The 12331-nt window shown below is 43.4% G+C and overlaps 1 long non-coding RNA gene across 1 annotated transcript; it reads right to left on the bottom strand.

The window, feature by feature from the left end:
- Positions 1–548: 548 nt before the first annotated feature.
- On the bottom strand, positions 549–11858 carry LOC136391243 (uncharacterized). The gene is made up of 3 exons (XR_010748830.1): positions 11732–11858; positions 2545–2598; positions 549–1573 (listed from the first exon to the last, which is right to left on the bottom strand). It is a non-coding gene; the product is annotated as an uncharacterized lncRNA (long non-coding RNA).
- Positions 11859–12331: the final 473 nt, after the last annotated feature.

The following is a 12331-nucleotide window of genomic DNA, read 5'->3' as shown; positions in this document are numbered from 1 at the left end:
AAAGATTTCTAAATAACCTTCCAGTTTACTGATTCTGCCAAGATGTCCTCAGAAATGGCATCACCAGCGAAGCTGCCCAAGAAGCCCTCGAAAACAAAACACATGATGAAGTGGGACTTCACTTATATCTATTGCAAATGACAGGCTTAGGACGTCAGCTTACGGCTGTACTCTGAACAGATACATACAATAACATTAGGTTCAAGGGTATCACTGGGACAGCAAAGGCAGGAACAACCTAACTCTTCATCAGTAATAGATTAAGTAAGTTATGGTGTATTCATTCAGTAGAATCTTACACAGCCAAAAAAGAAAGTCCTTGTTCTTTACAAACTGATACAGAATGGGAAAACAAGGCTGGTGCAAAGTCTACGTAGAGTTTGTCACTGCCTTTAACCCCCACACACGTGTTTCCTTGGGCACAGACCCTGTCACAAGTGCACAGGAAACTGGTGACTGTGCCTGCCTCCAGGAACAAGAACTAGGAGCTCAGGGTGGGAGAGACCCTTGACTCTCAATCACTTTTGTATCTTGACCCATGGGGAAAGTGATGTATTCAAACATTTCCATTTAATTTTTAAAAATGGACTCATTATACATTTGACAAATTACAGTGGTAATTTCTGATGGCAAGGAAAAAAACCCAAAACATTTTCTTGTGAGAATCACTATAAAGTTATAATGTAAATACATTCTTGAACGTGAAAAGGTGTAACATTTCCTTTCTAGACAACTTGTCGTTGATCCATCATGTAATGTCACATGCACCTATGATCCCTCAAAGGAAGCATGATGATTCTTCTGAAGGAGGAGAGCGAGACCAAACACATCACTAAGGACAAACATGCACACTGGACTGCGCAGGCTACTGAGGACAAAGGCCATGGTTTGACATAAGTTTTAGTTCCCCAGTTCCTGATGAACCGGGTTCTCAGAATATAGCGTCTCAGTTGATGAGCAATAAATTGATTTACTGGTTAAATTAGCAACTATGGAGTGAGAGATGTCAGTTATTCTGAGAACAGTATAAAATCAATGGAAAATTCACCAGAACCTGGCTTCTAGATTTCAATTTTAATGACCCTGAAACAACATAATTTAGTTCCAAATGTTTAAACATCCATTCCAATTGCTAAGCTGTGAAGTCAGCATTATTTGTATCTAACCAGCTATACAAAACTCATCGATTTTTCTTTTGAAAAAGGCAGTAGAGATCCCAAATAAGGGAGAGACTCCTAATTACAGGTCACGTTTACTAATCTAGCACCATAACTCCAGTCTCAGGACAACCTCCAAGTGGCTGGAAGGAGGAAGGGAGGAGGTGAGGGTGCTGGAAAAGGACGGCTCTTAACTCATGGCCCCATCCCTGCGCGAAGGCAGTGCAGGATCTAGCGAGGGCTGAGACTGGAGGTTAAGACAGAAGCGTTTGGTTCGGATGGAAAGGAGGCCCACGGGGAGAACGGACTCGGGATCCCTGGAGGCAGTGCTGGAGGTGGCCTCAGGAGCTAGGGGGTTTCTTCTTGGCATCCAAGTCCTTTTTAATGTCTTCAAGTTTTTTAGCCAGGTTGGGTATCTTTAAAGAGAAAAGAGATTATTACAATTTTGCATCTAACTGATTAGTAGTTGTTGACTTCTTCCAGAGATAGATGGTGGTTGTAGGAGTTTCTATTTTCCTCTGGAAAGAGACCTGCTAGATGGGGGTGTTTTGAGCCTCCTAACTGCAACAGCAGGATCTCAGAAGTTGTAAGTTAGAGCAGGGGTCTCAAACTCGCGGCCCGCGAGCCGCATGCGGCCCGCCGAACAATTTTGTGCGGCCCGCAGACTAATCCACGAAGTTCAAAATATTTTGGATAAAATTAAGTAAGCCTAGGGGCCTACTTCTATTTGCCGAACGGCTGTGATCTTGCTCTGCGGCCCACATGCTGAGTTGAGTTTGAGACCCCTGAGTTAAGAGTATGCTCCCTCCCTGAAAGCCAGACCCTGACTTTGACTTTTATATACCCACCTGGCCGCTCAATCCAGTGCCAAGGAAAAGCTGTACATATGAACAATAAATGTGATACAAACTGATAAAGCCCTGCCTCGAAAATCATGACTCAACTGAAGGTTGACAGGGCATTCCCTCTGTCACACGAAAAGCTTCACTATAAAAGTTAATGTTATGTTTCCCTTCCTTGTCTCTTTGAAAACAAGCGTTACTTTTCCAGAGCTCCCATGCATGGCAGTTCTGCCACCAGGTTTTCAACTTGCCTGTCTATAAAATGAGGCTAATACAACCCTAAGAATCTAACTTAATACTCTGGGCTGACAAACACAGCTCAGTATCAACATGAGACCATCTACAGCTATGGGATTTTGCCCTCTTGTGGTGATATGGAGGATGGATGCTTCTGTGACTTCACAAAATCTTTCTACAAAATTCAGGACTTTCCCCTCAGACCTATGGACCCCACTGAAGCTGAAAGGCATGCCTTACTTCAACAAAGACAAGTCACTACAAATCTGTTACATGGAGTCATGGAGGAAGTGAATATGGTCACTTACGTCATAATTCTGAGCCAGATACATTCCAACCAGGTTGCCAAAAGTAAATCCAAGCTGAAAGAACAGAACAGGAAGAGTTACACTGGATGCTGAGCTTGGTGCCACCTGATACCAAAGCAGACTACACAGACAACATTCTCCTAAGGAGCTCGGTCTCCTGAGCGGCCCCGGCATCCAGTCTAGGGCTGGGCAGAGCACAGTGTGAAGTTCACATCTTGCATCTATAAAATGAACATAGAAATATCCCTCCAAAAGGTTAAAGAGAGTATTAAAAGAATAAATGGGAGCACTGGACAAATCTACCTGAATTCTCCTTATCCCCTCAGAACCTGCATAAATAATTGAGTGTAAGTTCTAGAAACCCAAGTCAGAGTTCTGCTTTTTGTCATTAAAAGCTGCTATTGTTTTTCTCTTCTTGGTTATGAGTATTGTTATTCCTCACAACAGCAAATAAAAAGTACTAAGCTTTTAATGTGTTCAGTTAAATCACAGGATCTTAGAAAATGAAAAAACTTCCCCAGTTCAGTCTCTTCATATTTCAAAAACGTGATGCCCAGGACAGTGAAGTGACTTGTCAGGGTCATTCACAGCAAGGAGCACAGGACAACCTAAACTAGATAGATACACACTCAAAAACTGAAATTCACGATGACAGAAGAGAATAGGAAATTCTGACATACCACCAGGAGAGCACAGGCTTGGCACTTAGCCACAGGCGGAGTCTAATGGGCAGGACACTCAACCTGCAGGGAACACAGGCCCCTAACCAGCTCTTACTCAGTGACAAGAGAAAAAGGCACAAACTGTAGAGAATTATAAATGTTTATTCCATTGGGTGACTGACTGTTCTCCTGAACAAAACTGCTCCATGAAAACTGAAAGCATTCCCTTTACACCAAAACAGCCGACATGCATTAAGCTTTGAGTTTTAATGATGATCTATAATCCCTGGTTCCCCCCAACCCCCAATAATTAATAATCTCCACTGGACACCTAATTTCTAATTTCAAAAATTCAAACTGGCATCTGACTTTTTTCTCATCAACACACAGCAGAGGTTAACGTAGAAAAACAAGGTGTGGGACTTAAAGCCATCTGTCACACGTGGAGCGGTCTAACCTTGTCCTCAAGTTGGAGATGCAAATGTGAAGAGACTACAGCTGGGTCCTCACTATAAGCTTGTGCTCATCAGACATTAGGGTGCATAAAAATATAGCAGTTATTTAAAAAACACAAAATAACACAAAAACAATGGGCCTCTAGACAAGTTGTATCCAATTCCAGTTTCAGAATACTGTCAGTTTACCGGTGGGATACTGCAAAAATATATAAATACACAACATAAGGAGATAAATGGTACACATTAAGAGAAATATTGGAAAAAATGCATGAAGCCCAAAAAGCATTCATATGTTACTGTTAATGGGGTGCTCCAAAGGCGAGTTTAGACAGAAAAAAAAATTAAATGTAAATAAACAAAAATCAAAAAAGGAAAATCTAAATCTAAAAAGTGGTGACTCGATGCGTCTCATCTCTCGCCTTTCCTGTCCTTCTCTCCCTCTCTCTCCTTCACATGTGCACTGAATAAATGAACAAATAAATGAACAGATAGATAAACAGATAAAATATGGTGAATCCTTAGTCTGAGAAGTTAGCCTATAGGTAGATGACAGAAGGTCTTGAGTGAGTCTGAAACCTCAGGCCAAGAATGTTTAACATCTTCCAGGCCAAGACCTGGGAGCCTAACAAGTAATCTATCCAGGTGACTGGATGGTCCCCCTTCACATAACATGGGCCTGCCAGTTTCCTGCAGAAATGGTAGCAAGCAAATATGAATAAGTTGTTTTCTTCTTAAAAATCGATGAAGATCAAAGGAATAGAATGGAGGATCAAGGAACATGCCTTTACATTTATGGTCAAGTGATTTTCCACAACAGTGTTAAGACACTCAATGGCTTCAAACAGTGATGCTGGGACAACTGGGTATCCATATGCAAAAGAATGAAGTTGGACCCTACTTCACATCATAAATAAAACTTAACTAAAAGTGGACTTAAAACCTAGATGTGCCTGATCGGGCAGTTGCGCAGTGGATAGAGCGTCAGACTGGGATGCTGAGGACCCAGGTTCGAGACCCTGAGGTCGCCAGCTTGAGCGAGGGCTCATCTGGTTTGAGCAAAGCTCACCAGCTTGGACCCAAGGTCGCTGGCTTGAGCAAGGGATTACTCAGTCTGCTGAAGGCCCACAGTCAAGGCATATATGAGAAAGCAATCAGTGAACAACTAAAGTGTCGCAATACACAACGAAAAACTAATGATTGATGCTCATCTCTCTTCTTTCCTGTCTGTCTGTCCCTATCTATCCCTCTCTCTGTCTCTAAAAAACAACAACAAAAAAAACCTAGATGTAAGAGCTAATACTATAAATCTGTTAGGATAAAACATAGCAGTAAATCATAACCTTGGGGTCGGCAATGATTTCTTAGATATATCACCAAAAGCACAAATAACAAAAAAATTGATAAATTGGACTGCATCAAAATTAAGTATGCCTGTGTTTCAAAGAATACCATCAAAAAAGTGAAAAGTTAACCCACAGAATGGAGTAAAATATTTGCAAATCATATATCTGATAAGGGACCTGTATACAGGATATGTAAGGAATTCTTACGACTTAATGATAAAAAAAAATTACCCAATTTAAAAATGGGCAAAGAAAGTGAACAGACACTTCTCCAAAGAAGATATAAACGGCCAACAAGCAAATGAAAAAATGCTCAACTTTATTAGTCATTAAGGAAATGTAAATTAAAACCACAATGAGATGCCACAATACACTCACTGGGATAACTTTAATTGAAAATATGAGCAAGTGTGTGTGCAAGGATGTAGAGAAATCAGAACCTTCATACTCTGCTGGTGGGAATGCACAATGGTACAGCCACTAGAGAAAGCAGTGTGGTAATTCACACAGTTACCACATGACACTGTAATTCATTAGGACATATACCCAAGAGAACTGAAACATGCATCCACACAAAAAGCTATTATCAATGTGCACAGCAAGATTATTCACAATAGCCAAAAGGTGGAAACAACCCAAATGTCCACCAACTGGTGGATGGATTATCAAGCCATGGTATACCCATACAATGTAATATTAATCAGCCATAAAATGAAATGAAGTACTGATTCATACACAACATGGATGAACTTTGAGAACATTATGCTAAGCATAGTCAAATCCAGAGACACACAAAAGAAATTATTGGTTGTCCAGGGCTGGGGGTGAGGAGGGGAAGGAGAAATGAATGCTAATTGGGTATGTGCTTTCTTGTAGAGGCAATGAAATGTTAGATATGAAATTAGATGGTGGTAATGGCTGCACAAGTCTGTGAACATCTTAAAAACCATTGATTCTACACTTTAAATGGGTGACTTGTAAGGTGTAAATTACATCTCAAGACTATAGAAAAAAATCAGTAAGATTTGGTAAAATATCAGCTATATGGGATAAAACTGAGGAAATCAAAGACAACTTTAATGTTTCTAGACTGGATAAATGTTTTAAAGAACAGAAATGTCAGAGAGAAAGAGAGAGGCCTACTCAGGTAAGTGGTTGGCTTTGTCCATGAGAGCGCCAAGAAAAATGCCCTCAGTTCTCGTGTCTACACACACGATCAGTTTCAACACAACTCTGAACCTTGAACATATAAAAAAGGGTCAGAAGAACAGGGTCAACTTCAAAGCAATCTGACTTCTCATCATTTGCCCCTTCCCCAATCAAAAAGTTGTCACGTGTGTAAATCAGCAAATAAAGCTACAATTTTTATCTTGGGACGGCTCCTAGCAATGACCCAGAGTGAACGCTACCTGAAGGATGTGAAATGGGACTCATCAAATTACCTTCACAAAATGTACACACCCAAACCAAGTTATGACAGATGGGAATCGTTACTGACAATGGTTTAAGAAATCTAAAAATAATCCCATTTTATTTAGCAACTGTAGCTAAACAAGCATTCAAAAGGAGACCTAAAAATGTTTTATGGTCTCAGATGAGAAAAGCTACACAATGACAAGAAAACCGAAAGTACAGGTTACCTAACAATAAAAAACAATTTATAATTTTATTTCTCTACTTCAGTCTCAGCCATAGCTGTCAGAAGACCTCTTTAGTCCAAGGGGACAGGAACAAAACCCACCTTTTTTTGTGCTTTAGTCTTTAACCACTTTAAATTTTAGTGTGGAGGGCACTAGCAGATGTGTTTAACAACTGCTTCAAGTAATAATAAAACCCACGTTCTGTACATTGAAAAAAAAGCTGCATAAGATATAACCTGTATCCTTCCTCCTGCCACCACAGAGAGGCACAACTTCAGATGTCAGTTAGGTTTTGTAGTCAATAATATTCCTTAGAGAATGAAGGGGGGAAGAACTGTTCATTCTTTACTGAGTCAGTAAATTAAATAGGGACATTCACGAAAGAGTTGGCTAGTGACGCTCCAGAAAGAGGTGCATCGGGTAGAACTGGTTTGTCTGTTCTCAAAGAAGCTGATTGAAATATTCCAATAGTTTAGGAATATCTGAGAGTAGGGATCAGCAGAGGAGGAATACCTAATTAAATAAATGATACAATCACAAAGTACCGATTGAGCACCATGTGCTCAGGGAAATTGACGCATAAGGTTTCAGCTTCTTCCCATGGAATGGATGATCTATCCTAGAAAGATGGGAATGGGCAGGGAACAATACACAGCATGCCAGTCTGATGGGACACATGGGTTAGGAGCTTTGTGTTCAAAATCTAACATATTAACATATTAAAGGAGACAAATCATATGATCACCAGGTGGCAAAGGGCATGGTAAAAGTCAGCTGCCAATCACAATAAAAACCCTTAAACTAGAAATAGAATTTCCTTAATCTGTTAGAAAACGTCAGAAACACAAATGTCACACTAAAACCTGAGAAGCATTTCTACTGCAAGGAGGAACAAAAGTGGGATCTCCACTCTCACTGTGTCCACTGGAATCCCAGCTTGAGGAGGGGCAGGTAATAAAAATTAGAAAGGAACACAAAACTGTCCTTTTTGCCTTCGCTGGAGATATAACTGCCTTCACAGTACTGCTTCCCTGAGTCACTTCCAAAGGAACCTACAGACAGACTACTGGAGCTAAAAGACAGGAACAACTGCTAGATACAAAACCAATACAACAAAATTATTAGCAAGTAAAAGTGATTACAACTTGATGCAGACAAACCCAGGGACCACTGACAGTTTCTGACCATGTCAATAAGCCCGTTAATTCTAGATGATCACTCTGGCAGCTGTTTAGACCATAACTAGAGTGGCAGGTTTTAAAAGAATTTAAAACTAGAACATTCAGAGAAGGGTAATCCGCATGAACCTGAAATCATAAAGAATGGGTGGAAGAAACAGATGGTTAGCCTAAAGAAAAGACTAACAGGGGAGGTGAGGGTCAGTGAAAAGAACCAAAATGATGCTCTTCAAACATGCAAAGGATTGTGATGAAGATGAGCACTGCTCTTGAACATCAAGGAGTAGAGCTAAGTAAGGAGACTTGGACCAAAATTGGAAGCATTACCTGTGGAAGTAGTGAGTCTGCTGTTACTGGAGGTGACCAACTGTAAACTACATGCCCTCTTCATAAAAAGCACTGAGCATCAGCATATTAGCTGGACAGAAGCACCTAAAACAACTCTTCCAACCCAAAACCTACCTTTCTACACCAGCTAGACTACTGTAGCAAGTCCAAAGGTGTTAAGTGTAAAAAGGACCTGTTCTACAACCTTGGCAGTGTGGACATAAAGACAGAGTAATGAGGACCTGATGGGTTAAAACAAGCTATGTTTACTGAGTGCTTACTGTGTGCAAGGTAGCACCCTGGCTTTTCCATGAATTAACTCATGCTCTTGACAACCTTGCAGACAGGTACAATTATTGCTAAGTTTATGTTGGGGAAATTGAGGCAGAGACCAGTAAGGTAACTTGCCCAAGATTATATACCAGCCAAGTATATGTGTCAGGCAAAGCAGCTAGCTGATATGGAGGATGAAGGAGGGAAATAAATAAAAGATAAGTCAAAATTTCACATTTTAGGAAGCCAGGACAGGGGAGCAGAAAAAGAAGTTGGGTGTGGTTTGCAGAGTGGGGAAAGGTAATGGGACCAGACAAGTTGAGTCTGAGATAGAAGATGTAACATGAGATGTTTAATTGGCAATTGATGACAAGAGAAAAGGACTCTTTGGAGACTGTGAGCAAAGAGGTGAAGGTGACAAGAAACAGACTCTGTAAAGGGGGGGAGGGCTGAGAGAAGAGCAGAGTCAAGAACTGAGCCTTGAGGAGCACTCAGTAAGCAGAAGGGAAAAGCAGCCAGCACAAGCAGATATGACTAGATAGGGCCGCGTCCCAACTGGTCCTCCAAGACACTGATCTCCTTAGCCCTCAGAGGGGCCAGCACCAGAGCCAGTCACCTTGACTCTGTGCAGATGCTTCCATAAAAATAAATCCAGGTGTGTTGTAATGTGAAAGAATGTCAGCAAGAACTGAGATGCAGGATCCAAAGGACAAAGAAGAAGGGATTAAAGAGCAGGTGATTAAGAGTACCAAGTGCTACCACTTCAAGGGGGAAAGAAAAGCAACACGTGACCCAGTAACAGTATAACAGGCAGTGTACACAAGGCCTTCAGCAGCGTCCACCATTTCAGGCTTCTCTTCCAAAGCTTCCTTACAGCAACTGTAGCTAAATGATACTGCAATTAAGGAAGCTGCTGCAGCCTGACCAGGTGGTGGCGCAGTGGATAGAGCATCGGACTGGGATGCAGAGGACCCAGGTTCGCGACCCCGAGGTCGCCAGCTTGAGTGTGGGCTCATCTGGTTTGAGGAAAGGCCCACCAGCTTGAACCCAAGGTCGCTGGCTCCAGCAAGGGGTTACTCGGTCTGCTGAAGGCCCGCGGTCAGGGCACATATGGGAGAGCAATCAATGAACAACTAAGGTGTTGCAATGCACAACAAAAGGCTGATGATTGATGCTTCTCATCTCTCTCCATTCCTGTCTGTCTGTCCCTGTCTATCCCTCTCTCTGACTCACTCTCTGTCTCTGTAAAAAAAAAAAAAAAAAATTAAAAAAAAAAAAAAAAAGGAAGCTGCTGCAGTAACAAGGAGAAAAGCAGCAGCAAGACTACAGGAACAAATATTTTAATCCAAGAAAGAATGAATAATGTATAAGCAACACAATACTATGGAGTGCATTGGAAACAGTCTCCCAGAAAAAAATGACAACTAAGAAACTCTTGGAGTGTTCCACAACAATGCCCATGCTTAACTTGTGACTGTTTCATCACGGCCAAAACTTTCCCTTCATCTACACTAAATCAGAATTACTGACACCTTATCAAAGAGAAACTGAACATGTCTGAGTCCTTATAAAGTGTCACTGTTTTAAGTACTTTCATGTATTAACTTATTTTTACTCCTCACATCAAAACCATGAGATAGGTTTCTATTTTAAGATGTGGAAATTGAAGCAGGGCGAATTTAAATAAGCTGCCCAAGTTCCCACAGCTTAAAAATGATGAAGCTAGGGTTCAAACCCAGGAGTCTGACCTCATAAATCCCTAGACATGATGGCTGGTCACAGGTTAAGAACACAGAGAAAGACTTGCCCAAGTTCACAAGCTGGTGAACCACCAGACAGAGGTAGGTAGAATCAGGGTGAAAGGTAATCCACTTCTTTCAACAGCTGCAGTGCGGAGGTGGGAGAACAGAGGGCAACAGAACATCCGGTGTGCCAGTTACTTCTGGGCTAGGGACTTAATGAAAGGCTTCTGCATCGCTCCTTAAATGCCGAGAATTCTGAAACCTCCAATCAGCCACATCCATTTTTACACACTGCAAAAGTTTATTCCAAAACCGAATAAATTCACTCTGGGAAAGCACTTACAAAGTTCGGTATAATTGGATCAACTACCAATTAGCTACTGTATCAACCAGTCACAGCTGGAGTCTGACACTCAATTATACACTTGGGGGCAAATTGGTACTGTTTTTCAACTGTTTCCTACAACAAAATAACAGTAATTACTTCTGTTACTCCTACACTAACACCTAGTTAGGACATTGTGGAAACTTCCAGAGACAGAGGAGCAGCCCTGGTCAATTTGTGTCAAGGACACCCCCTTTTGGCCTGGAGAATTAAAAATCAATTAGCATCTCAAAACGGACATTGAAGAAACATTTTGTCCTAATCTCTCAGATAAAGAATACAACATTTGAGAAAGGGTCTCATCCCCACAGCACCCGCTTTCCGTTAACTACTTGGCAACACGACACCTGCCTCTTATTAGAGGTTTGAAAGCATCAAAGAGTTTGAAGGCACAAAAATTTGGAGGCAAGACTCTCACTTGGAAATCTGTTTGGCAAGACCTCCTGTAACGCTCACCGGGCAAAACCTCAAATACACGAAGCCTGGCCACAAAACCCGTTTTTCAAACTGAAATAAAAAACCCTGAAAAATCATCTGTGTACTCACGGTCACGCTCATTTTACCCCTAACTGGGCACTTTAGAAACAGGCCCTGGAGGCCGGGGGCTGACCCCTCCCTGGCAGCAGCCAGCCCCTCCGGGAGTCAGGAGGCTGGGACAGACCCGACCGGGGCGACCCGGGCCTCCGACTCCGCCTTTGGGTTTCTGCGCCCCGCCAGGTGCCTAATTGAGGGCTCGTTTCCGGCCCTCCCACGGTCTCGGGTACGCCCACAACAAAGGAGAAACAAAAGAAATAAAGAAAGAAGAAGAGGAAAGAAACGCCAGCCAGCAGGGCTCCGAGGCGGGATGGGGTTTGGATCCACGTCGGGCGAGAGAGCAGAATGCGGGGCGGTCACGAAGTCACAAAAGGACCCAAACGCTCTAACACGAGAATGTCACAAGGAGCGCGCAGGCCCGGCACACAGTGAGGGACGCTCGACCCGCTAAGTTTCAGGGACTTGAGAGGCTGCAGGGACACACTGGCCAGGGTGCGTGCGGGGCAGGAGCAGGAGCAGGAGCAGGAGCAAGGCCCCGCGGCCCACCCGAGAGGCGACGCCCAGGCCCCCGGACCCAGGCCGACTCGGCGGCGTCCGGAGCTCCCGAGACATGCCCCCGGCCCGCGTCTCGGCAGCCCCACTCACCAGGAACTGGAGCATGATGTCAGCAAAGAGGGCGCGATGGATGCTGGCAGCTCCCTGGCCCGTCCCTATCCTGCCTCCCGCGGCGCGAGGGGCGGAACCCGTCGTCCACTTCCGGGTCACCCTCGCCCCCCTTCCTCACCTCACCCGGAAGTCGCTAGCGGCGCCCCGGCTTCCCCAGACTGAGCGCCCCGGAATTACCGCCTAAATTGGCCCATGGGCGAGGTCAGCGAGGATGAAGTCCCAAGTCCATAGCAGGGCTGGACAGCGTTGAACATTCAGAATTCAGTCCCAGTATCCTGCTTCTGTGAAGCTGGGTCGGGTCCCGGAATGTGCGTTATTACCAGCACCCAGAGATTCTGATGCCCACCCAGGCTTAGGTATTCCTGACCTATAAGGACTGCATGAGGCAGAGGTTCCCACCCCAGCTGCAAAGCTGGATCACCTGTGGACCTTTGCAACACAGTCTACCTGGGCCCTATGCGGAATCTGTGGAAGGGAGGAAGGCTGTATTTTTCAAAATCTCCACCGGATTGCTATATAACCTGCCTTGAGTACCTGTGATAGAGGTTAGGTGATTTTGGAGTCTGGTCCCATTATGAC

This window comes from Saccopteryx leptura, chromosome 2 (assembly GCF_036850995.1).
Source record: "Saccopteryx leptura isolate mSacLep1 chromosome 2, mSacLep1_pri_phased_curated, whole genome shotgun sequence".
Classification (NCBI taxonomy): domain Eukaryota; kingdom Metazoa; phylum Chordata; class Mammalia; order Chiroptera; family Emballonuridae; genus Saccopteryx; species Saccopteryx leptura.
Note: the sequence above shows the minus strand (reverse complement) of the source record. Positions and strands in the feature narration are given on the sequence as shown.